Here is a 24710-nt window from a genome sequence, read left to right as displayed (position 1 = left end):
TAGTAGAAGGTTACTTCCACGGGAACAAAGGTGGAGTGCGATAGAACGAGAAGCGTTTGCTGTGGTCTGGGCACTGAAGAAGCTAAGACCCTACTTGTTTGGGTCTCACTTCCGGGTTCAGACCGACCACAGGCCCCTCAGATGGTTGATGCAAATGAGGGGTGAAAACCCAAAACTGTTGAGGTGGTCCATCTCCCTACAGGGTATGGACTTTACGGTGGAACATCGCCCTGGCACAGATCACGCCAATGCTGACGGTCTGTCCAGGTTTTTCCGCCTTAGTGAAGAGGAACTCCCTGGGGTAGGGTAGTTCTCCCCACATTTCAGCTGGAGGGGACACGTGTTAGACCTGGCACCTTGGCGTGAGTTTCCCTTCCACTTTTTGCTGATGTGCCTCATTGTGTTTTGTTGGTGTTAGTTGCTCAGAGCACTGTGACACTGCTGATCAGTGCCACAGTGCAAGTGCTCCCTGTTAAAACTATATACATTGATTGGTGTCCATGATTGAGTCATTTGGTTTACTGTCAGCCCCTAGTAAAGTGCACCAGGAGTGCCAGGGCTTGTAAATACAAATACCGCTGGTGGGCCTGCAGCACTGGTTGTGCCACCCACAGAAGCGGCCTAGTAAAATATGTCTAGGGTCTGCCACTGCAGAACCTGCGCGCAGTCTGGTACTGTCGCGCTGACTGTGCAAGTGCCCCCACTTGCCAGTCCCTAAACCTTCCCTTAACTACATATTAGTCACCCCTCTGGTAGGCCCAAGGGCAGGGTGCATTGTAGGCATAAGGTAGGACATGCCCTGATGTGTGTGGCATGTCTTAATAGTGAATTACAGCCATTTTCGTTTTTCACTATTGAAGGCTACCTGCTCTCCATAGGCCAGAATGGGCTGCTGGAGTCACTGCACGCTGTGACCCCAGTGGACTCATAGAGCATGGTAGAAAGTCATGTTTAGTATGCCTGAACTCAGAATAATAAAATACTTCTTTTAGTAAAGTTTATTTTAATATCCTGTGTTTGTAAATACTACTTTTAGAAAGTTAGTATTTACTGATCTGGCCATTCAGTCCGCCTCTGCGCTGTGTGTGTGTTCTGCCTAGCAACAGTAAGGAGCAGGGCTGGGGAATTCCAGGAGACAGGTTGGCTGCCAGGTGGTGGGTAGGGAGATTACACCAGGATGGGTGGGAGGAGTACACCTTGACTCTTGAATAGACCTGTGCTCTGCCAACACAAAGCCGGCGCCGCCCCCTGTGGAGCGGCTGATGTCTCTGCCCTGCTGCTGAAAGGAAAGTGCAGAGTCACCATAACAAAGTGCTCCAGAACTGGACTGAGCCAGGCCCAGGCCCCCTGGCGCTAAAGAACAAAAGAATTGTGCTATAAAAGTAGGAGGCTGGCTCCTAAGAAATTAGATCCTGTTGACGCCAAGACGAACCTCTGCCTGAAGGAGAAGGACCTGGAGAAGCTGAAGGAGGAATACTGTCTCTCTGCCTAAGAGACTGGCCTGCAGTGGGTGCCTGCTGCTGGAAGGAGAGGAAGAAAAGACTACAGAAAAGACTTTGAATCAACTTGTGCTGAAAACAATCTCCAAGGGCTTGCTAGTGAACTTGCCCCCTGATCTGCGCCCCAGGAACAGTGGGCGCTACTTCCTGAAAGAAGAGGAGAGGTGCCTAGAAGTGATTCTACAAGCTGACCCTGGAGAACTGGTGTATCCCCTGATCTCGCTGAGCAACGCGACTTCTGCTGCTGGAGTGGCTGTGAGCAACGTAAAGGCCTGTCAGCCCGAGCAAAGTAAGCAGCTGCCCCCTCGAGCCGTAGCTCGCAACGCAAGGAGAACCTTTATGTGTCTGAGCGCTGAGCCCCTGTGATCCCCGCCGGGTTATAGAGACCTTTGTCAAGACCTAATGGTGCCCTGGTTCGCTGCATCCAGACGGAGCTAACAGCGCGCTGCGCTGTGACATCACCCCGAGGCTGCCCTCCTGCTTCTGCCCCCCTTCGTGGTGACTTGTGACCTGTCCAAACGCCCCACAAAGCTTCGCCGTCCCTGCAACATCAGAGACTGCAGCGCGACGTGGGACGCCCTGGTGCTGGACTGCGAGGCCGCCCCGAACCCCCCCGTTAAGAGACTGCAAGGTTTTGGTGAGTTCACGCTACACGTACGGCCTGTACTTGCTTTTGTACTGACCGTACTTTCATCGAGAGCTTCCGGTGTTCGAAGCGTACCCGCCTTTAAAATCACCCAGTCTGGTGCGCTAGTACGGCCCGTACTGACATCGTAAGTGCCTTGTGTGGACCTTGGGCTGTGGATTTGGCTCGTACTGCCAGTGTTTGAGCCGTACCTGCCATCGAAGTATCGGGGACGTGGTGAGCATTGTCTGGCTCGTACTTGCTTCATACGAGCCGTGATCGCCTTTAAAAAAACATACTGTTTGAAGCGTACTGCTTACACCGTACTGCCATTCCACGCCTCTGAGTTCGCACCGTACTATTTTGAAGCGTACTGCCCTGGTAACCTACCTTGGTTCGCCCCGTACTCAGCCGAGTTCGCACCGTACCGGTGCTTCCCTTGAGGTACGAAGCGTCCCTGGCAGCCTGAGCCGTACTACATTGGAAATCATTGCCGGTGCTCACGCGAGAAGCGTGAGACTCGGCAAGCGTACTCCGGCTCACGCGGGAAGCGTGAGAAACGGCAAGGTCCTGTTAAAACCTTGCCCAGAGCACCCCAAAGGCGCTACGAAGTGCCCCGAAGACCTAAAGAACTTATTTTAAACAGAACTGTGCCATTTTGAAACCTGTGGACTGCCCTTAAAGCATTTTGAGAGTAACTGGATTATTTTACCAAGAGAACTGTATTTATGCAACCTGCCTGAAAGAAAACCTTTTATATAAAGAATCCTATTTTTGATAAATACAGCCTTGTGTCTTTGTGTGGTGGGGAGGTGATTATTGTGTGGGACAACTTGAACGCTTAACCTATATGCCCTCTGGAAATCTAGCCTGACTGCTCGCGCCACGTTACCTAGAGGGTGAGCAGGGGTTATTTTTAAAGAGGTGATCCTTTGCCCTGACTTAGAGGAAAGGGTCCCTGCTTGTCGCAAGTGCATACCTGCGCCAACCAGAGACCCCGGATTCTAACAGAAACCTAACAAACCTACACATTTCTGAAAACTAGACACCAGGCGGCTTCCAGGGAGGTATGGCTTGCGTGGATCCCCCAACGTTTCCTTACCCAGAATCCCCTGCAAACCTCAATTTTAGCTGAAAAATTCACTTTTTTCACACATTTTGGGGTGGGAAATTTGTGGCATCACCGGGCTCACACAAATTTTCCACCACCCAGCGTTCCCCCAGGTCTCCCGGTAAAAATGGTGCCTCACTTGTGTGGGAGGCCCAAGTACCCGCGGCAGGCAAGGGCCCAAAACGTAGTGAGGCGACATCAAAATGGCCTATCGCAAAACCACCTGGTTTTGCAAGGGGATTCACTTTGGTTTTTGACCCGGTGCTCGGCGGCCATCTAGGGAAACCTACCAAACCCACACATTTCTGAAAACTAGACACCCGGCGGCTTCCACGGAGGTATGGCTTGCGTGGATCCCCCAATGTTTCCTTACCCAGAATCCCCTGCAAACCTCAATTTTAGCTGAAAAAATCACTTTTTTGACACATTTTGGGGTGGGAAAGTTGTGGCATCACCGGGCTCACACAAATTTACCACCACCCAGCGTTCCCCCAGGTCTCCCGGTAAAAATGGTGCCTCACTTGTGGGGGAGGCCCAAGTACCCGCGGCAGGCAAGGGCCCAAAACGTAGTGAGGTGGCATCAAAATGGCCTATCGCAGAACCACCTGGTTTTGCAAGGGGGGTCACTTTGGTTTTTGACCCGGTGCTCGGCGGCCATCTAGGGAAACCTACCAAACCCACACATTTCTAAAAACTAGACACCCGGCGGCTTCCAGGGAGGTATGGCTTGCGTGGATCCCCCAACGTTTCCTTACCCAGAATCCCCTGCAAACCTCAATTTTAGCTGAAAAAATCACTTTTTTCACACATTTTGGGGTGGGAAAGTTTTGGCATCACCGGGCTCACACAAATTTACCACCACCCAGCATTCCCCCAGGTCTCCCGTTAAAAATGGTGCCTCACTTGTGTGGGAGGCCCAAGTACCCGCGGCAGGCAAGGGCCCAAAACGTAGTGAGGCGACATTTGGGATAGGCAATGTTGATGTCGCATCACTACGTTTTGGGCCCTTGCCTGCTGCGGGTACTTGGGCCTCCCACACAAGTGAGGCACCATTTTTACCGGGAGACCTGAGGGGAACGCTGGGTGGTGGTAAATTTGTGTGAGCCTGGTGATGCCACAACTTTTCCACACCAAAATGTGTGAATAAGTGATTTTTTCAGCTAAAATTGAGGTTTGCAGGGGATCTGGGTAAGGAAACGTTGGGGGATCCACGCAAGCCATACCTCCCTGGAAGCCGCCGGGTGTCTAGTTTTCAGAAATGTGTGGGTTTGGTAGGTTTCCCTATATGGCCGCCGAGCACCGGGCCAAAAACCCAAGTGACCCCCCTTGCAAAACCAGGTGGTTTTGCGATAGGCCATTTTGATGTCGCCTCACTACGTTTTGGGCCCTTGCCTGCCGCGGGTACTTGGGCCTCCCACACAAGTGAGGCACCATTTTTACCAGGAGACCTGGGGGAACGCTGGGTGGTGGAAAATTTGTGTGAGCCCGGTGATGCCACAACTTTTCCACACCAAAATGTGTGAAAAAAGTGATTTTTTTCAGCTAAAATTGAGGTTTGCAGAGGATTCTGGGTATGGAAACGTTGTGGGATCCACGCAAGCCATACCTCCCTGGAAGCCGCCGGGTGTCTAGTTTTCAGAAATGTGTGGGTTTGGTAGGTTTCGTTAGATGGCCGCCGAGCACCGGGCCAAAAACCCAAGTGACCCCCCTTGCAAAACCAGATGGTTTTGCGATAGGCCATTTTGATGTCGCCTCACTACGTTTTGGGCCCTTGCCTGCTGCGGGTACTTGGGCCTCCCACACAAGTGAGGCACCATTTTTACCGGGAGACCTGGGGGAAGGCTGGGTGGTGGTAAATTTGTGTGAGCCCGGTGATGCCACAACTTTCCCACACCAAAATGTGTGAAAAAAGTGTTTTTTTCAGCTAAAATTCAGGTTTGAAGGGGATTCTGGGTAAGGAAACGTTGGGGGATCCACGCAAGCCATACCTCCCTGGAAGCCGCCGGGTGTCTAGTTTTTCAGAAATGCGTGGGTTTGGTAGGTTTCCCTAGATGGCCGCCGAGCACGGGCCAAAAACCCAAGTGACCCCCCTTGCAAAGCCAGGTGGTTTTGCGATAGGCCATTTTGATGTCGCCTCACTACGTTTTGGGCCCTTGCCTGCCGAGGGTACTTGGGCCTCCCACACAAGTGAGGCACCATTTTTACCGGGAGACCTGTGGGAACGCTGGGTGGTGGTAAATTCGTGTGAGCCCGGTGATGCCACAACTTCCCCACACCAAAATGTGTGAAAAAAGTGATTTTTTCAGCTAAAATTGAGGCTTGCAGGGGATTCTGGGTAAGGAAACGTTGGGGGATCCACGCAAGCCATACCTCCCTGGAAGCCGCCGGGTGTCTAGTTTTCAGAAATGCGTGGGTTTGGTAGGTTTCCCTAGATGGCCGCCGAGCACCGGGCCAAAAACCCAAAGTGACCCCCCTTGCAAAGCCAGGTGGTTTTGCGATAGGCCATTTTGATGTCGCCTCACTACGTTTTGGGCCCTTGCCTGCCGCGGGTACTTGGGCCTCCCACACAAGTGAGGCACCATTTTTACCGGGAGACCTGGGGGAACGCTGAGGGGTGGTAAATTTGTGCGAGCCCGGTGATGCCACAACTTTCCCACCCCAAAATGTGTGAAAAAAGTGATTTTGTCAGCAAAAATTGAGGTTTGCAGGGGATTCTGGGTAAGGAAACGGTGGGGGATCCACGCAAGCCATACCTCCCTGGAAGCCGCCGGGTGTCTAGTTTTCAAAAATGCATGGGTTTGCTAGGTTTCCCTAGGTGCCGGCAGAGCTAGGGTTCAAAAACTACAGCTCGTCACCTTGCCAAAAAAGGGTCATTTTTCACTGCAAAATTGAGGTGTGACCACGTTGCGTTTTGCGCCGTTTTCTGTCACGGGAACTAGGCCGACCCGCACAAGAGAGGTACCATTTTTCTTGTACCACTTTGGGGAACGCGGGGTGGGTGGAAATTTGTGGATCCACGCAGATTCCAGAACTTTCCATCACAGAAATGTGGGGAAAATGTGTTTTTTTGTCAATTTTTTACGTTTGCAAGGGATTCTGGGTAACAGACCATGGTGGGAGGCAGTCAAGTCACCCCATCCTGGATTCCCCTGGGTGTCTAGTTTTCAAAAATGTATAGGTTTGCTAGGTTTCCCTAGGTGCCGGCAGGGCTAGGGTTCAAAAACTACAGCTAGTCACTTTGCCAAAAAAGGGTCATTTTTCACTGCAAAATTGAGGTGTATCCACGTTGCGTTTTGCGCCGTTTCCTGTCGCGGCCACTATGCCGACCCGCACAAGTGAGGTACCATTTTTCTCGTACCACTTTGGGGAACGTGGGGTGGGTGGAAATTTGTGGATCCACGCAGATTCCAGAACTTTCCATCACAGAAATGTGGGGAAAATGTGTTTTTTTGTCAATTTTTTACGTTTGCAAGGGATTCTGGGTAACAGACCATGGTGGGAGGCAGTCAAGTCACCCCATCCTGGATTCCCCTGGGTGTCTAGTTTTCAAAAATGTATAGGTTTGCTAGGTTTCCCTAGGTGCCGGCAGGGCTAGGGTTAAAAAACTACAGCTAGTCACTTTGCCAAAAAAGGGTCATTTTTCACTGCAAAATTGAGGTGTAACCACGTTGCGTTTTGCACCGTTTCCTGTCGCGGCCACTATGCCGACCCGCACAAGTGAGGTACCATTTTTCTCGTAGGACTTTGGGGAACGCGGGGTGGGTGGAAATTTGTGGATCCACGCAGATTCCAGAACTTTCCAACACAGAAATGTGGGGGAAATGTGTTTTTTTTGTCAATTTTTTACGTTTGCAAGGGATTCTGGGTAACAGACCATGGTGGGAGGCAGTCAAGCCACCCCATCCTAGATTCCCCTGGGTGTCTAGTTTTCAAAAATGTATAGGTTTGCTAGGTTTCCCTAGGTGCCGGCAGGGCTAGGGTTAAAAAACTACAGCTAGTCACTTTGCCAAAAAAGGGTCACTTTTCACTGCAAAATTGAGGTGTGACCACGTTGCGTTTTGCGCCGTTTCCTGTCGCGGGCACTAGGCCGACCCGCACAAGTGAGGTACCATTTTTCTCGTAGGACTTTGGGTCTTGGGTGGAAATTTGTGGATCCACGCAGATTCCAGAACTTTCCTTCACAGAAATGTGGGGAAAATGTGTTTTTTTGTCAATTTTTTACGTTTGCAAGGGATTCTGGGTAACAGACCATGGTGGGAGTCAGTCAAGTCACCCCATCATAGATTCCCCTGGGTGTCTAGTTTTCAAAAATGTATAGGTTTGCTAGGTTTCCCTAGGTGCCGGCAGGGCTAGGGTTCAAAAACTACAGCTAGTCACTTTGCCAAAAAGGGGTCATTTTTCACTGCAAAATTGAGGTGCGTGTGACCACGTTGCGTTTTGCGCCGTTTCCTGTCGCGGGCACTAGGCCGACCCACACAAGTGAGGTACCATTTTTCTCGTAGGACTTTGGGAAACGCGGGGTGGGTGGAAATTTGTGGATCCACGCAGATTCCAGAACTTTCCAACAAAGAAATGTGGGGAAAATGTGTTTTTTTGTCACTTTTTTACGATTGCAAGGGATTCTGGGTAACAGACCATGGTGGGAGGCAGTCAAGTCACCCCATCCTGGATTCCCCTGGGTGTCTAGTTTTCAAAAATGTATAGGATTGCTAGGTTTCCCTAGGTGCCGGCAGGGCTAGGGTTCAAAAACTACAGCTAGTCACTTTGCCAAAAAGGGGTCATTTTTCACTGCAAAATTGAGGTGCATGTGACCACGTTGAGTTTTGCGCCGTTTCCTGTCGCGGGCACTAGGCCGACCCACACAAGTGAGGTACCATTTTTCTGGTAGGACTTTGGGGAACGCGGGGTGGGTGTAAATTTGTGGATCCACGCAGATTCCAGAACTTTCCAACACAGAAATGTGGGGAAAATATGGTTTTTTTTTCAATTTTTTACGTTTGCAAGGGATTCTGGGTAACAGACCATGGTGTGAGGCAGTCAAGTCACCCCATCCTGGATTCCCCTGGGTGTCTAGTTTTCAAAAATGTATAGGATTGCTAGGCTTCCCTAGGTGCCGGCAGGGCTAGGGTTCAAAAACTACAGCTAGTCACTTTGCCAAAAAGGGGTCATTTTTCACTGCAAAATTGAGGTGTGACCACGTTGCGTTTTGCGCCGTTTCCTGTCGCGGGCACTAGGCCGACCCGCACAAGTGAGGTACTATTTTTCTCGTAAGACTTTGGGGAATGCGGGGTGGGTGGAAATTTGTGGATCCACGCAGATTCCAGAACTTTCCATAACAGAAATGTGGGAAAAATGTGTTTTTTTTGTACATTTTTTACGTTTGCAAGGGATTCTGGGTAACAGACCATGGTGGGAGGCAGTCAAGTCACCCCATCCTGGATTCCCCTGATTTCCCTAGGTGCTGGCAGGGCTAGGGTTCAAAAACTATAGCTCGTCACTTTGCCAAAAAAGGGTCATTTTTCACTGCAAAATTGAGGTGTGACCACGTTGCGTTTTGTGCCGTTTCCTGTTGCGGGCACTAGGCCGACCTGCGCAAGTGAGGTGCCATTTTTCTCGTAGGACTTTGGGGAACATGGGGTGGGTGGAAATTTGTGGATCCACGCAGATTCCAGAACTTTGCAAAACAGAAATGTGGGGAAAATGTGTTTTTTTTGTCAATTTTTTATGTTTGCAAGGGATTCTGGGTAACAGACCATGGTGGGAGGCAGTCAAGTCACCCCATCCTGGATTCCCCTGGGTGTCTAGTTTTCAAAAATGTATAGGTTTGCTAGGTTTCCCTAGGTGCCGGCAGGGCTAGGGTTCAAAAACTACAGCTAGTCACTTTGCCAAAAAAGGGTCATTTTTGACTGCAAAATTGAGGTGTGACCACGTTGCGTTTTGCGCCGTTTTCTGTCGTGCGCACTATGCAGACCCGCACAAGTGAGGTACCATTTTTCTCGTAGGACTTTGGGGAACGCTGGTTGGTGGAAATTTGTGGATCCACGCAGATTCCAGAACTTTCCATCACAGAAATATGGGGAAAATGTGTTTTTTTGTCACTTTTTTACGTTTGCAAGGGATTCTGGGCAACAGACCATGGTGGGAGGCAGTCAAGTCACCCCATCCTGGATTCCCCTGGGTGTCTAGTTTTCAAAAAAGTATAGGTTTTCTAGGTTTCCCTAGGTGCCGGCAGGGCTAGGGTTCAAAAACTACACCTAGTCACTTTGCCAAAAAGGGGTCATTTTTCACTGCAAAATTGAGGTGTGACCACGTTGCGTTTTGCGCCGTTTCCTGTCGCGGGCACTAGGCCGACCCACACAAGTGAGGTACCATTTTTCTTGTAGGACTTTGGGGAACGCGGGGTGGGTGGAAATTTGTGGATCCACGCAGATTCCAGAACTTTCCAACACAGAAATGTGGGGAAAATGTGTTTTTTTGGTACATTTTTGACGTTTGCAAGGTATTCTGGGTAACAGACTATGGTGGGACGCAGTCAAGTCACCCCATCCTGGATTCCCCTGGGTGTCTAGTTTTCAAAAATGTATAGGTTTGCTAGGTTTACCTAGGTGCCGGCAGGGCTAGGGTTAAAAAACTACAGCTAGTCACTTTGCCAAAAAGGGGTCATTTTTCACTGCAAAATTGAGGTGTGACCACGTTGCGTTTTGCGCCGTTTCCTGTCGCGGGCACTAGGTCGACCCGCAAAAGTGAGGTACCATTTTTCTCGTAGGACTTTGGGGAATGCGGGGTGGGTGGAAATTTGTGGATCCACGCAGATTCCAGAACTTTCCATAACAGAAATGTGGGGAAAATGTGTTTTTTTAATCAATTTTTTACGTTTGCAAGGGATTCTGGGTAACAGACCATGGTGGGAGGCAGTCAAGTCACCCCATCCTGGATTCCCCTGATTTCCCTAGGTGCTGGCAGGGCTAGGGTTCAAAAACTATAGCTCGTCACTTTGCCAAAAAAGGGTCATTTTTCACTGCAAAATTAAGGTGTGACCACGTTACGTTTTGCGCCGTTTCCTGTTGCGGGCACTAGGCCGACCCGCACAAGTGAGGTGCCATTTTTTTCGTAGGACTTTGGGGAACATGGGGTGGGTGGAAATTAATGGATCCATGCAGATTCCAGAACTTTGCAACACAGAAATGTGGGGAAAATGTGTTTTTTTTGTCAATTTTTTATGTTTGCAAGGGCTTCTGGGTAACAGACCATGGTGGGAGGCAGTCAAGTCACCCCATCCTGGATTCCCCTGGGTGTCTAGTTTTCAAAAATGTATAGGTTTGCTAGGTTTGCCTAGGTGCCGGCAGGGCTAGGGTTCAAAAACTACAGCTAGTCACTTTGCCAAAAAAGGGTCATTTTTGACTGCAAAATTGAGGTGTGACCACGTTGCGTTTAGCGCCGTTTCCTGTCGTGGGCACTATGCCGACCCGCACAAGTGAGGTACCATTTTTCTCGTAGGACTTTGGGGAACGCGGGTTGGTGGAAATTTGTGGATCCACGCAGATTCCAGAACTTTCCCACAGAAATATGGGGAAAATGTGTTTTTTTGTCAATTTTTTACGTTTGCAAGGGATTCTGGGCAACAGACCATGGTGGGAGGCAGTCAAGTCACCCCATCCTGGATTGCCCTGGGTGTCTAGATTTAAAAAATGTATAGGTTTTCTAGGTTTCCCTAGGTGCCGGCAGGGCTAGGGTTCAAAAACTACAGCTAGTCACTTTGCCAAAAAAGGTTCATTTTTGACTACAAAATTGAGGTGTGACCACGTTGCGTTTTGCGCCGTTTCCTGTCGTGGGCACTATGCCGACCCGCAAAAGTGAGGTACCATTTTTCTCGTAGAACTTTGGGGAACGCGGGTTGGTGGAAATTTGTGGATCCACGTAGATTCCAGAACTTTCCATCACAGAAATATGGGGAAAATGTGTTTTTTTTGTCAATTTTTTACGTTTGCAAGGGATTCTGGGCAACAGACCATGGTGGGAGGCAGTCAAGTCACCCCATCCTGGATTCCCTTGGGTGTCTAGTTTTCAAAAATGTATAGGTTTGCTAGGTTTCCCTCGGTGCCGGCAGGGCTAGGGTTCAAAAACTACAGCTACTCACTTTGCCAAAAAGGGTTCATTTTTCACTGCAAAATTGAGGTGTGACCACGTTGCATTTTGTGCCGTTTCCTGTCGCGGGCACTGTGCCGACCCACACAAGTGATGTACCATTTTTCTCGTAGGACTTTGGGGAACGCGGGGTGGGTGGAAATTTGTGGATCCACGCTGATTCCAGAACTTTCCATCACAGAAATGTGGGGAAAATGTGTTTTTTTTGTCAATTTTTTACGTTTGCAAGGGATTCTGGGTAACAGACCATGGTGGGAGGCAGTCAAGTCACCCCATCCTGGATTGCCCTGGGTGTCTTGTTTTCAAAAATGTATAGGTTTGCTAGGTTTCCCTAGGTGCCGGCAGGGCTAGGGTTCAAAAACTACAGCCTGACTCTTCGCAAAAAAAGTGTAAATTTTCAGTGTGAAAATGTGGTGTGTTCACCTTAGGTTTTGAGCCACTTCCTGTCGTGGGCACTATGCCTACCCACACAAATGAGGTACCATTTTTATCGGGAGACTTAGGGTAGTTCAGATTTGTAAAGCAACTGTTATTACCTATTGATTTGTGATGCATTTCTCCCTTCCAAATGAAAGACATTGTGTAAAAAAAAAATCATTTTGAAAAATGACCAATAATTGTCATGCAAGTATGAGTATTCCCAATTTCGAAAATGTGCAAATATGCACTGTTTATAAACTATGTAATTTGTTCCCATTTCAGAAATACATAGGTGTCTTTCATACCGATTTTTCCATGTGTACATTTTCCCACAATAATTGCTATATACCGGGAACAAAAAAACATTACAAAATGCTGCTCAGTTTTTTACTTTGGGTTCGTTGGGCTCTTGGTGAACCTACAAGTCCTATATGTCCCCACAACCAGGAAGGTCCACCTTGCTTTCAAAGAGATGTCATAATTAGAAGAAGTTACAGGTGAAAACGTTGACTCAAAAGGCTGCTTTTTTCAACAAATTTTAAATTTTTTCTATATTTAACTGTTAGTTTCTATAAAGAAACCTTGATGGATCTACACAAATGACCCCTTGCTGAATTCAGAATTTTGTCTACTTTTCACAAATGTATAGCTTTCCAGGATTCATTATTGCTTTTCTACCCATTTCTACCATTATCTGGAAGGAGGTTGAAAGCACAAAAAATAGCAAAAATAGGGTATGTCCCAGAAAAATGTCAAAACTGTGTAAAAAATGTTGGATTTCTGACAAAAATCTGTCATTCCGTAAAAGCTGGAGAAATTGTGATTTCAGCCCCACAAACCCTTTTTTGATATCATTTGCAGAGAAAAACCCAGATGCTTTCATTTGCAGCCACTTTTCCCCATTTTCACAAAAAAAAACAAAATTTTGCTGTATTTTGACTAATTTCTGGGAACCCTCTGAGAGAATCCACAAACCCTGGGTACCTTTAGAATCCCCATGATGTTGGAAGAAAAGGACGCAAATTTGGCGTGGATACCTAATGTGGTCAAAAGGTTACAGGGGCCTAAGCGCGCACTACCCCAAATAGCCCAAAAAAGGCTTAGCACAGGAGGGGAAAAGGCCTAGCAGTGAAGGGGTTAAGGGACAGATGTATGACGGTTTTTAGCATGCGCAAAAGAGTCTTAGACCTGTTTGCGCACGCTAAAAACCATGGGCCCATGTACAAACAGTATTTTGCGAGTCGCAAATAAATTGTGACTCACAAAATACTGTTTTGCGACTCGGCATTTGGAAGAGGCATTCATTTCCAAATAGCTTCTCCATAGCCATGTACTAATGTTTTGTGACCGCAATTGCAGTCACAAAACACTCCTAAATTACCACCTACTTCAAGTAGGTGGTAATGCATTCACAAATGGGAAGGGGTCCCCATGAGACCCCTTTCCCTTTGCAAATGTATGCAAACTGCCTGCCCTTAAAAAATTATAGAACAACTTTTTTTTTTTTTTATGCATCCCGTTTTCCTTTAAGGAAAACGGGCTACATTTAAAAAAAACTGCTTTATTTAAAAGCAGTCCCAGACATGGTGGTCTGCTGAGCCCAGCAGGCCACCATCCCTGGGAGGCCCAGCCATTCCAATGGGGTCGCAAAATGCGAGTGGCTCATTAATATTCATGAGCCTCACATTTTGTGGCCCCATTGGTAATCGCAAATATTATCCAAGACACTGTTGTACATGCCAAATAGCGAGTCGCAAATTGTGAGTTGCAAAAGCGACGTAATTTGCAAGTCCCTATTTGGCAAGTCGTACATCTGGCCCAGAGTGATTTGCACAGAACCAATGCTGGGACTCAAACTTGGTTTCACAGATCCAAAGTTGGCAGCTCTGGTTGCTCGGCCACATCCATAGTTCTCAATTTATGTGTGAAAGTTATACACAAGTGGGATGATAATGTATGAGAAAATATAGGGAGCACATGCGCTATATAAAATGGCTTTGTGAAGTAAAAAAAACTGCTGCAACAAAATACTGAAAGGTTCACCTGGTGTCTTGCTTGGGAATACTTGCAAGGGTTTGTTTTCAAACTGGCCTTAGGGACACAGTTCAGCACCTTTTCACCACTGATGCTGGAACAATTTCAGCAAGGGGATGCTGACATCAATACTGCATCACTGAAGTCATAGGGATTGTGAAAAACCCTATCTTCAATTAAAGAGTAACAGGTGTATTCAGTAGGGGCGGGGTAAGGGTGTAGTATGTAGCTGGTAGAGTACTTTGGTACTTTGATAGTGTGCTACCTCACAATGATAAATAATAAATTACTAAAGCATTGTGAGGTAGCACACTATCATTTACAGACAGCACATTTTCTATTGAAATGGCCACAAACGTTTCACAGACATGCAGTCTTACTGATAAAACTATGTAACACACAAATAATAATGTGGGGAAATCAAGTTTCAGTGAAAATTGATCATTTACACATCACCAAGTAAATGTGTCTTGATCTGTTTTGATCCTATTAAAATCTATATTTCCATCACTCCTCAGAATTAAAAAAAAATGGGTTTTAATTTTGCTTTCCTAAATGCTCATATATTCTGAAATGTGTGTACAGTTCATTTACAGGTATTTAATTTTGTGTGTGTGACAATAAAATGATATCTTACACCCTTTCCTTTCACACTCTTTACGCCAGCAAGACTGTCATATAGTTAATTTTAAAAACTCCTCTCACTTTACAATCAGAGAAAGAAAAGTGTACACAAATCTCCAAGATATAAGAATAGGCAGCAATTTGTCAGAAGACATAGCCTGATATTTGACCTCTATCCTTGAAGCAGAAAAATGTGACAAGATAAATAGAAAATGTAAAGGCATCTCTATTTGGTGCTCTTTCGCAACCCACCAGAAATCAGCTGGCAACCCATAGAGAAATGCTGCTATAGCCTATAAAGTGCACACTATCACTTACACGTCATTTATCTGGTAACAAAGTCTTTATTGAAACTGTAACAGTCTTGGCAAAGAGGCTCCAGATTTGAGGTGCAACCCAAGACTGCAGGCCTTCATGGGAGTGACAGGAACCTTAGGCAGAGTATATATAGTTGGAGTATGCAGTTTCTTCATATTTAAGATGTCAAATTCCATCTGCCAGATGTGTCCATATTTTTTAATCCATTGAGTGAGTGCTAGAATGTTCTAAGGTAAGGGTCAGATGTGTGACAGCTTTTTAGAAAATGTGCAAATGTGTAATTAAGGTGTGAAAATTATTTTTGAAAATTAATGATTTTAATGATGCATAGAGTCGAAACCTATGAACTTATAAATTTCAACTTGAAATAGATTTGCTAAATCACTCGATAGTGCATTTTATACTGTTAAGAATTTAGCCCCATCTTTGTACGAAACATAATTTCTTTGAATGTTAATGCAGTACTGGTGTTGTTTTGCTCATCATGCTCCTGCTTATTACTCCTCCCAATCAGTATCCCGCAGAAAGTCACTTCTCCCATCGTTTCTGTGGAACACCAAGTGAATGACATCAAAGGTGTGAGAATGGGCCACTGTATTAGGAAGTGTGTAATGAAGTTTCCATTGCGTACCCAAAGTATCATTTTCAATGACTTCTGTTGGAAGTTCTGCTGTAAGCATACTAATTCTAGGTCCCATTTTTGGAGAAATGTTGCATTTTGTGTTCTGCATCTTCTGAGTGAAGTTGCTAAGGGAGAAGGTGAAAGATTTATTTTACCTTAAGAAATGGGTTACTGCTAAAGATGTAAAGCATTACATTGTTGTTTTTGATTTGCCAAGCAACCTTAACCATGGTAATGCCATGCTGAATTTGCCGAATGTATGAATAGTTTAGGAGAAATGTGTATTGACTCTCCTGGATCTTGAGACACAGTTGGCTTTTTGGGCATTTAATATTTGGCCTTTTCCTAATGGGCTTTTTAGTTTGTTGGGTTCTTTGAGAAATGTGTTCCTGGTGTAGGGCTTGCCGAGACTTTGTCCATTTGTTCTTAGATTTTTTATTGGGATGCTGTCAGTACTCTTTATGAGTTTGACTTCTGGGAGTTTTGAATTGATTTGCTTAACTAGACGTTTTTACTACCCTCATGATTTTGTATTTCTGTATTTGGGCCTTCATGGAGAATCACATATTTTTCTCTGTGCCGCATTTATTAACAATTCTGTAAGAAACTCCTTTAGTGCCTTATTTCTGATCTAGAACTCATTTATTAATGCTTCCATATTTATTCAGATTTAACTGTGCTAAATTGTGAGATTTTGAGTTGAGTATTGTAGTCTCTTACCACAAGATCAATGGGATATTTGGAGCTGAAACTGAATAGGTAAAATACTGGATGTCCAAATATTAGGGTTCAGATGATTATTGAGGTTCAGCTCCCACACATAAATGAGTCACAGGGCTATTTCTTACAGTCTGTAGCATTACTCATTACTCAGTTGTCAGATGTCTCATCATTATATATGGGATAAAATCACCCTGCCATACATTGTATGGATATTGCATGCAACAAGGAGATCCATAATCATATAGATGAATGAGGCTGAACGCCGAGTTCCTTAGTAAGGTTACAAGACTCTGAGGTGACCTGCTATATCTTTTTATTGTACAGCAGAGGGTATTTTATACCTTATAATACCTAGTCACAACATCTCTGATCCTTCAAACTGCTTCAGTGCTTGGAGTCTTGCTCTTTGAGGCATGAAAAATAAAAGCAGAACCTGTCCTAACCAAAACATGGTTGGCAGTTTTTGCCAAAAGATTTTTGAATCAGTTTTATGTAAGTCAGATTTTTAAAATGCTGTTTTGGACCATGGAGAGATTCTATTGTTTGTGCAATTGCCTAAAGTGTGGAAAATATAAAAATATTGCCATAAATATCTCCTTTCTGCTTTTCATTTCAGAAAAAACATATCAGAAGAAAGGAAAGCCAGTTCTCTTCTCCTTGTTAAACTGCTGTTACAATTATACTCTGTGACCTGCCATGCAGCCTTGCTGCTGGCTCTGGCAACAGGCACTGTGGCATCAGAACTCAACTGTAATAACGTATTACAGTTGAGCAGCTATCTAATATCTTTATTACAGGCAACTAGATGTGTCACAAGTTGCCTGTAATAAGGAAATTAGAGATGGGCTTTTATACATTTATACAGGTATTAGATGGTACAATGTATAATAGTCTGATTTATGTTGAATGACTATCCCTCCCCTTGGGCTTCTGGTTTTATAGTAGCAATGGATTGCACTTCAGATAATTAAGTGCCATACATTCCTCTTTTGAGATATGTGTTGTAGTGATTGCTTTTCAGTTCTTGTCTGCATGAGTGATGTCTGTGTTGAGAATGTGTGAAGTGTGTGAAATGTTTGGTGTGTTTTCCACATTGGTTTGTTGAGGGAAGGCAGACTCCAGTATAGTCTGGGGAAGAGTCACCATGCTCCTTGTGGGGTGTAACCTGGATCTAGGCCTGGTCCTACCAGTTTGCCTTACCTGTCACTTGTTACTTTATATGGGACTGATGGTAATAAACTTATTTATTACCTACTACTGTGTGCATAGCCTCATTTTAACAATCTTAACAGATATTGTACAGTTTCTTAAGGACCAATTTTAGAAAGTTAACAATTCCATGCGGTGTAGAGTGTGGAGGTAAGTTAAAGCTGAAGGGGGACATAGTCCTGTGAAGTCTGTAATACCTATACAAATGGTGATTCTTAAAATGTAGTCCAATCTCATTTTCCTGAAAAGCATCACAAAATCCCAGCTTACTGCACAGTCCCCAGCACCCTCTGAAAAGGGAAATTGGTAATTCAAAGAACAAGACAGCCTCCTTCCATTCCAGAACTTTAGTTAGTTCATTGTTGTCTAATATATTATACAAAGCAAAAAAAACAATGATGTTCTATATTTCCTACTACATTATGTACATAACTCTTTACTGAAGTTCTTAGTTCCAACCTGGAATCATTACTTCCAGATCTATCTTTACTCACATTACTGGACACTTCTCCAAAGGTGCAAGAGGTGAGGAGTTGAATCAGGAAAACAATACCAAAATTTGAAATATAAAAGTATCAACAATGCCTACAGACCGGATTGGGTCTCTGGCGAAGTCCTAGGGTATATACATCCTTAAGGCTATAGTGGCTAAATATGTGCTGAGAGGGCTATTATTTCCCGGTGTCCCAAGTAGGGGTGGGCGGAATTTGCGAAATCCACTTTCGCAAATTATCGCAAAAATGTTAAAAATTATCGCAAACACGCGGAAATATCGCGAAGATGCAGAAGTTTTTTTCCCACATGTTCGCGAGATTTTCTGCATGGTTGCGGCTCGCCAACTTACCCATGTGGTTGCTCGCGGGCGCGGCCATCTTGTTTTCAGTTGTCTCGCGGTGCATGATCGCGAGAAGTAAGACGTGATCACGCGACGCATGACGTCACTGCGGGCGCGAACTGTCGCGAGACAGCGCAAATGGCTAAAAACAATACAACATCTCATGGAGAACGCGACCGGATCAAGAAAACTTGTCGGCGAACGCAGGGATTCAGGTAAGGCGATCGCGCTCGCGCGAGAATGTATTATTTTACAGCGCGAGCAAGAAACAAATTATCGCCAAGCTGCGGAATGCGGAAATTTTGACATTTTCGCGCTCTCCGCGGAACGCGAAAATTTCAAATTATCGCAATTTCCGCGAACGGGACGAAATTTTCGCCCAGGCCTAGTCCCAAGTGCAGCTTTCAGATATTTCAGAAAAATAGGTGACACCAACATCCAGGTGGTAACATGCTGCTGACCTTTATATCTCAGACCTTCTTTTCTTTATTGTCTTTTATCCACGTTTTTGAGGTATTTGGTGTGAGAAGTTGGCCTGGTATATGCTGCTCACTATTTCTAGTGATCACCTTGTACCATGCCAAGCAACCCTTATGGTGGTCGTTGAAGTCAACCTAGATAGACCAGCTATCCTAGTGATATCGTGGACAGTGCAGTCTTCAGGCTAAACTCTTGAGGGCATGTGAAGCCAGCTGTTTTACCATATGTAACCTCCTTGAATACCAAATGAAAGGACACCACACAGGTATATATTCAAAATATATATGTATTATTTACTAAAAGTATCCCCTATACTCTTTATGAGCACAGAAGCACATTCGTTAAAACAAGGCAATGTTTAAATATACAAAAGTTGCACAATTATGGATGGGCCCGGGTGGCCCGCTAAACCATATACTAAAATCGTGGTATAAGAACCACGTATAGAAAAGTAAGAAGGCCTAGGGCCTTGAGAATTGCTGGGACTACAAGGAGCTAACAGTAGTTAGTGACCAGGAGGCCCACAGGATGCGTGTGCAGTGTTGAAAGTTACACGCATGAGCCGATTGGATTCAATGGGTGCGTAAAAGTCACAAAGTTAAAGCAAAGGGAGTCTTCTGGATGGACCAGAACCTAACAACTGGAAACCTAAACACTAGAGATGTTTCTCTACACAGGAGCACTGGAGTGCCAGCGTTACCTCACCCACAGGAAGCGGGTGCATAGGTGTCAAAGTGCATAGGGTTTCGTCGTGCAGGTCTATGGAGCCTGAAGATGAAGATGCTGCAGGCGGCCAGGCGAGGAGAGTTCCGGTGGATCCAAGGGTGAATCTGAAGAGTAGAAGACCTGAAAGCAGAGGGGACAGTGTTCAGAATCACTAGCCAGTGACCGGCGTGGAACCAGGAAGGAACCAGACGATGTCGGGTGCCAACAGGTGAAAAAGTGAAGCTTGTCTCTGCAGCCACGTGGAAGTGAAGATGTCGACGACGTCAAGAAGTCACTCATGAGCTGTCCCACGAAGGCTCTAGCTGATGGCGGTGTCGGCTTCTCGATTGGAGCAAACAGGCCTTGGCTAATGCAAGCCACGCAGGAGTCGATGGAAGCTTGGTGCTCTAACCAGCAAGGTCAGAGGGGCTGCTCCTTTTCACAGGAGCAAGGGCCAGTCTGGAGCAACCAGACCAGCAGTGTTGTTTGTAGATTTCGTCGCCAAGATGGCCACTAGCCAATGGGCCAGTAACTGGGATGACGCGTCAAGTGGCAAAAAGCAAAAGGGCTCCACACAGATCTCGTGGATGCAGGAGGGCTGGTCTTTGGTGCAAATGCTGCTCGGTGTTGGGGCTTCTCAGGGCCCTATGCACAGCGATGAGGATGCCTCGGGTGCTGCGCAGTCAGCTTGTCGTTGACGTTTCAAGATGGCCGGTCCCACGTCTCTCGGTTCCTCCACGGGTCTCTTCTTTGCAGGGACTGTGGATCGGGCTCTGAGATGTCTGGGAGTCTGGGTCTTGTCGGGCTCTGGGCTCGGTCTCCGGCGGGAGGCGGCGGCAAAGCAGTCATCGAGTTGCTGGATGGTGCCTGTGTTCACAGGGTGGTCACTCCTTGACCACAAGGGAGATTCTCTTCAGTCTTCTGTGCAGCAGAACGTCGAAGTCCAGTGATTCTTCTTCTTTAAGTCGAGTTTCAGGATGATCTGAAGTCCTTGGACACAGCTCCTACTCTTATTCCAACTCTAGGGGCTGGATAACCTGCTAGGTCCCTCCTCTGGGTGGTACCAGGAAGGGGGGTGGTTACACCCCCTCTCCTTTGTCCAGTTTCGCACCAGGGCTGGGGCTGGAGAGCCCCAGCTCCGGTTTGAACTGGCATATGCACAGGGACACCTTGTGTGCCCCAGGCATGTGTCAATCTATTCAGCCCTCCCTAACCCACTACACAAAATCCTGTCTGGGGTGGTGCAAGCACCTCCCCTGACAGGAAACCCTTTGTCCACACCTCCCAAGCTGGAAGGACTCCCAGCAGCAGGAGGGCAGACTTGTGTCTGTGGTGGCAGCATCCATTTTGTGATGCTGAGGCTCTGTCTAACTTTACCCGGGTTTCAGGTTAGGTACATGTCGTGTCCCTCTAGAAGGGTGGAATGCTACCCCCATCGCCAGAATTGGCGAGGGGGTAGTATTCCAAATCGTATGACACCTTACTCAACATGTTTTGATAAAGCCAAACCAGAGTTAGCATCTGACCGCGAGGTTCATAATGCACTTAAGAGTATATGGTATGGCAATATCATGAAACAGCTAAAGGACGTTGTTCCGAAAGCTGCAGACAGGCTCAGCTCATGCCAGAGCACCATCTCACATGAAACCAAGCACTCTGCCTCCAGGATTGTTAAGGACTGCCATAGGAGTGACTTATGGGTTACCATGTGTCCATATATGTTAGATATAGATATACTATATCTAAGTAAGAGGTGATTACACCAACTTACCCCAGCTGAGTGATCAGCCAGTTGTGTCAAATAGTGAGGCCAGGCCAGGGGTGGCATAATACATGCTGCAGCCCCTGGTAGGCCTTGGATACACCTATGCCCTGGGTACCTGGGGTACACTGTTACAGGGGCTAATAAGGTGAACCAGTTCCCATTGGTAATGCACCTAGTGTGCATTGCCATTAATTTAGGGAGATAACAGCAGGGCTGTGGGTCTGATTAGCAGGCCCACAGCCACACTAAGTCATAAAACCAGTGAAGCAAAAGCAAACATTTGGGGTGGCCATAGGATAGCAGACCCTACTCTCCTACACAACCCCCCCCCCAAATGCAGGGACATTAGACTAACCTTGACCAGTTGTGTCTTCATGTTCTAAGTGGAAGTACCGGGAGAGACCATCTGCATTACCATGGTCAGTCCCTGGGCGGTGCTCCACTGTAAAGTCCATCCCCTGTAGGGAAATGGACCACCTGAGTAGTTTGGGGTTTTCACCCTTCATCTGATTTAGCCATAAGAGGGGCTTATGGTCGGTCTGAATCTTGCAGTGAGTTCCAAATAAGTATGGTCTCAACTTCTTCAGGGCCCACACCACAGCAAAGGCCTCCCTCTCAATAGCTGACCAACGTTTCTTCCTAGGGGTCAGCCTTCTGCTAATAAAAGCAATGGGCTGGTCTTGACCATCTACATTAAGTTGTGAAAGCACAGCTCCCACCCCCAACTCAGAAGCATCTGTTTGGACAATAAACTCTTTGCAGTAGTCAGGACTCTTCAGGATAGGTGCAGAGCACATGGCCTTCTTCAGGTCATCAAATGCCTTTTGACAGTTTACTGTCCACTGAACCTTTTGGGGCATCTTATTAGATGTCAGATCATTAAGGGGAGTCACTATGGACCCATAGTTCTTAACAAACTTCCTGTAGTACCCAGTCAGGCCTAAGGAAGCTCTGACCTGAGTCTGGGTAGTTGGAGGGGACCAGTCCTTGATGGTCTGGATCTTACTCTCCAGTGGTTGAACCTGGCCTCCACCTACAAGGTGGCCTAAGTATACAACTTTGTCTGCCCTATCTGGCATTTAGTAGCCTTGATAGTGAGGCCTGCCTTTTGCAGGGCCTCTAGTACTTTTGTCAGTTGGATCAGGTGATCCTCCCAGGTGGAGCTAAAGACAGCAATATCATCTAGATATGCTGCACAGAAGTCATCCAACCCAGTGAGGACTTGGTTCACCAACCTTTGAAAAGTGTCAGGTGCATTCTTCAGTCCAAAGGGCATCACCACAAATTGGTAATGACCTCCTGGGGTTGAGAATGCTGTTTTGGCCTTAGACTCCTCAGCTAACCTGATTTCCCAATAGCCAGCTGTCAAATCAAATGTGCTCAAAAACTTGCCAGAAGCCAGTCTATCTATGAGCTCATCTGCCCTTGGAATGGGGTGTGCATCTGTCCTGGTGACAGCATTGAGTCCTCTGTAATCCACACAGAACCTAATTTCTCTCTTTCCATCTTGTGTGTGAGGTTTGGGGACCAGAACCACTGGGCTAGCCCAGGGGCTCTCTGAAGGCTCAATGACACCTAACTCCAGCATTTTCTGCACCTCAGTCTTTATACAGTCCCTGACATGGTCAGGTTGCCTGTAAATCTTGCTTTTCACAGGAAGACTGTCACCAATGTCCACCACATGGGTACACCAGTTAGTCTGACTGGGTGTCAAGGAGAACATATGTCTATATGACTGTAAAACTTGTCTGCAGTCATTTTTCTGATGTTCAGTGAGGCTGCCACCTAAGGCCACACCATCAACTGAGCCATCTTCAGGGTTCTGAGACAACAGGTCTGGGAGAGGGTCACTCTCTTCCTCCTGCTCCTCATCTGTAGCCATGAGCAAGCCCATGTCTGCCCTGTCAACATATGCCTTGAGTCTGTTGACATGGAGCACCCTGTGGGGGCTCCTGGGAGTTCGTAGATCTACCAAGTAGGTAACCTCTCCCTTCTTTTCAACAATTGTATGGGGTCCAGACCATTTGTCTTGGAGTGCTGCTGGGTCCACTGGCTCCAACACCCATACCTTCTGTCCTGGCTGGTACTCAGTCAAAACAGCCTTTTGGTCATGCCAAGCTTTCTGTAATTCTTGGCTTGCCTCCAGGTTTTTAGATGCCTTCTCCATGTAATCAGCCATCCGGGAGCGGAGACCAAGTACATAGTCCACTATGTCTTGCTTAGGCTTTTTGAGAGGTAACTCCCATCCTTCCCTCACCAGACATAGGGGTCCTCTTACAGGGTGCCCAAATAACAATTCAAAGGGGCTGTAGACAACTCCTTTTTGTGGGACCTCTCTGTAAGCAAACAGAAGGCAGGGTAGAAGGATGTCCCATCTTCGCCTTAGCTTTTCAGGTAACCCTTTGATCATACCCTTGAGGGTCTTGTTGAATCTCTCAACAAGCCCATTGCATTGTGGATGGTAAGGAGTGGTGAACTTGTAGTTGACACCACATTCCTTCCACATAGCTGTTAAGTATCCTGACATGAAGTTGGCACCTCTGTCAGATACTACCTCCTTAGGAAACCCCACTTTGGAGAAAACTCCAAGTAAGGCCCTGGCCACAGCAGGCGCTGTTGTGGTCCTAAGGGGAATTGCCTCTGGATGCCTGGTGGCATGATCCAATACCACCAGTATAAATCTGTGCCCAGATGCTGTGGGGGGATCCATTGGACCCACAATATCAATCCCCACTCTTTCAAAGGGGACCCCCACCACAGGTAGTGGTATTAGGGGGGCCTTTGTTGTGCCTTGATTTGCCACTGGCTTGGCAGGTTATACAGGAGCGACAAAACTCCTTGATATCTTCATTCATGTGAGGCCAGTGAAAGTGAGGGACAAGCCTGTCCCAAGTCTTGTTCTGGCCTAAGTGTCCTGCTAAAGGAATATCATGGGCCAAGGTAAGAAGGAAGCCCCTAAATTGCAGAGGTATAACCAACCTCCTGGTTGCACCAGGTTTTGGGTCTCTAGCCTCTGAATAAAGGAGCCCATCATCCCAATATACTTTATGGGTACCTTGAGCATTCCCAGCAGCCTCAGCAGCAGCTTGCTGTCTGAGGGGTTCAAGGGAAGAACAGTCTAACTGAGCCTGCCTTAAGTCAGCCCTAGAAGGTCCCCCTGTCCCCAGAAACTCAACCTGGTCAGGTTCAAGCTCTTCAGGGACAGTTCCTTCAGGAGTCTCAAAATCAGTTTCCTGAGAAGACTGATCTTCACTTTCAGGCAGGAGGGAATGCACAGCCTTGACCTTTCTGTTCTTCTTCTTGGTAGGTACTTGGTCCATTGTTCCAGGCTCCAAGACCTGAGGTTCAGTGAGGCACTTTTTGGCCTGTGACCTGGTCACAGCAAGGACATGTGATGAAATCCCTAACATCTCTGCATGAGTCCTGTACTCCACTTCTGACCATAGAGAGGATTCTAGGTCATTGCCCAACAGACATTCAACTGGGAGGTCTGCACTTACCACAACCTTTTTGAGGCCAGTTACCCCTCCCCAGGAGAAATTAACAATTGCCACACTATATGTAGTAGAGACATTGCTGGCGTTGGTCACTAGGT

The sequence above is a fragment of the Triturus cristatus genome, chromosome 10, assembly GCF_964204655.1.
Source record: "Triturus cristatus chromosome 10, aTriCri1.1, whole genome shotgun sequence".
Classification (NCBI taxonomy): domain Eukaryota; kingdom Metazoa; phylum Chordata; class Amphibia; order Caudata; family Salamandridae; genus Triturus; species Triturus cristatus.
The sequence above is the reverse complement of the archived record's forward strand: the minus strand, read 5'-3'. Positions refer to the sequence as shown.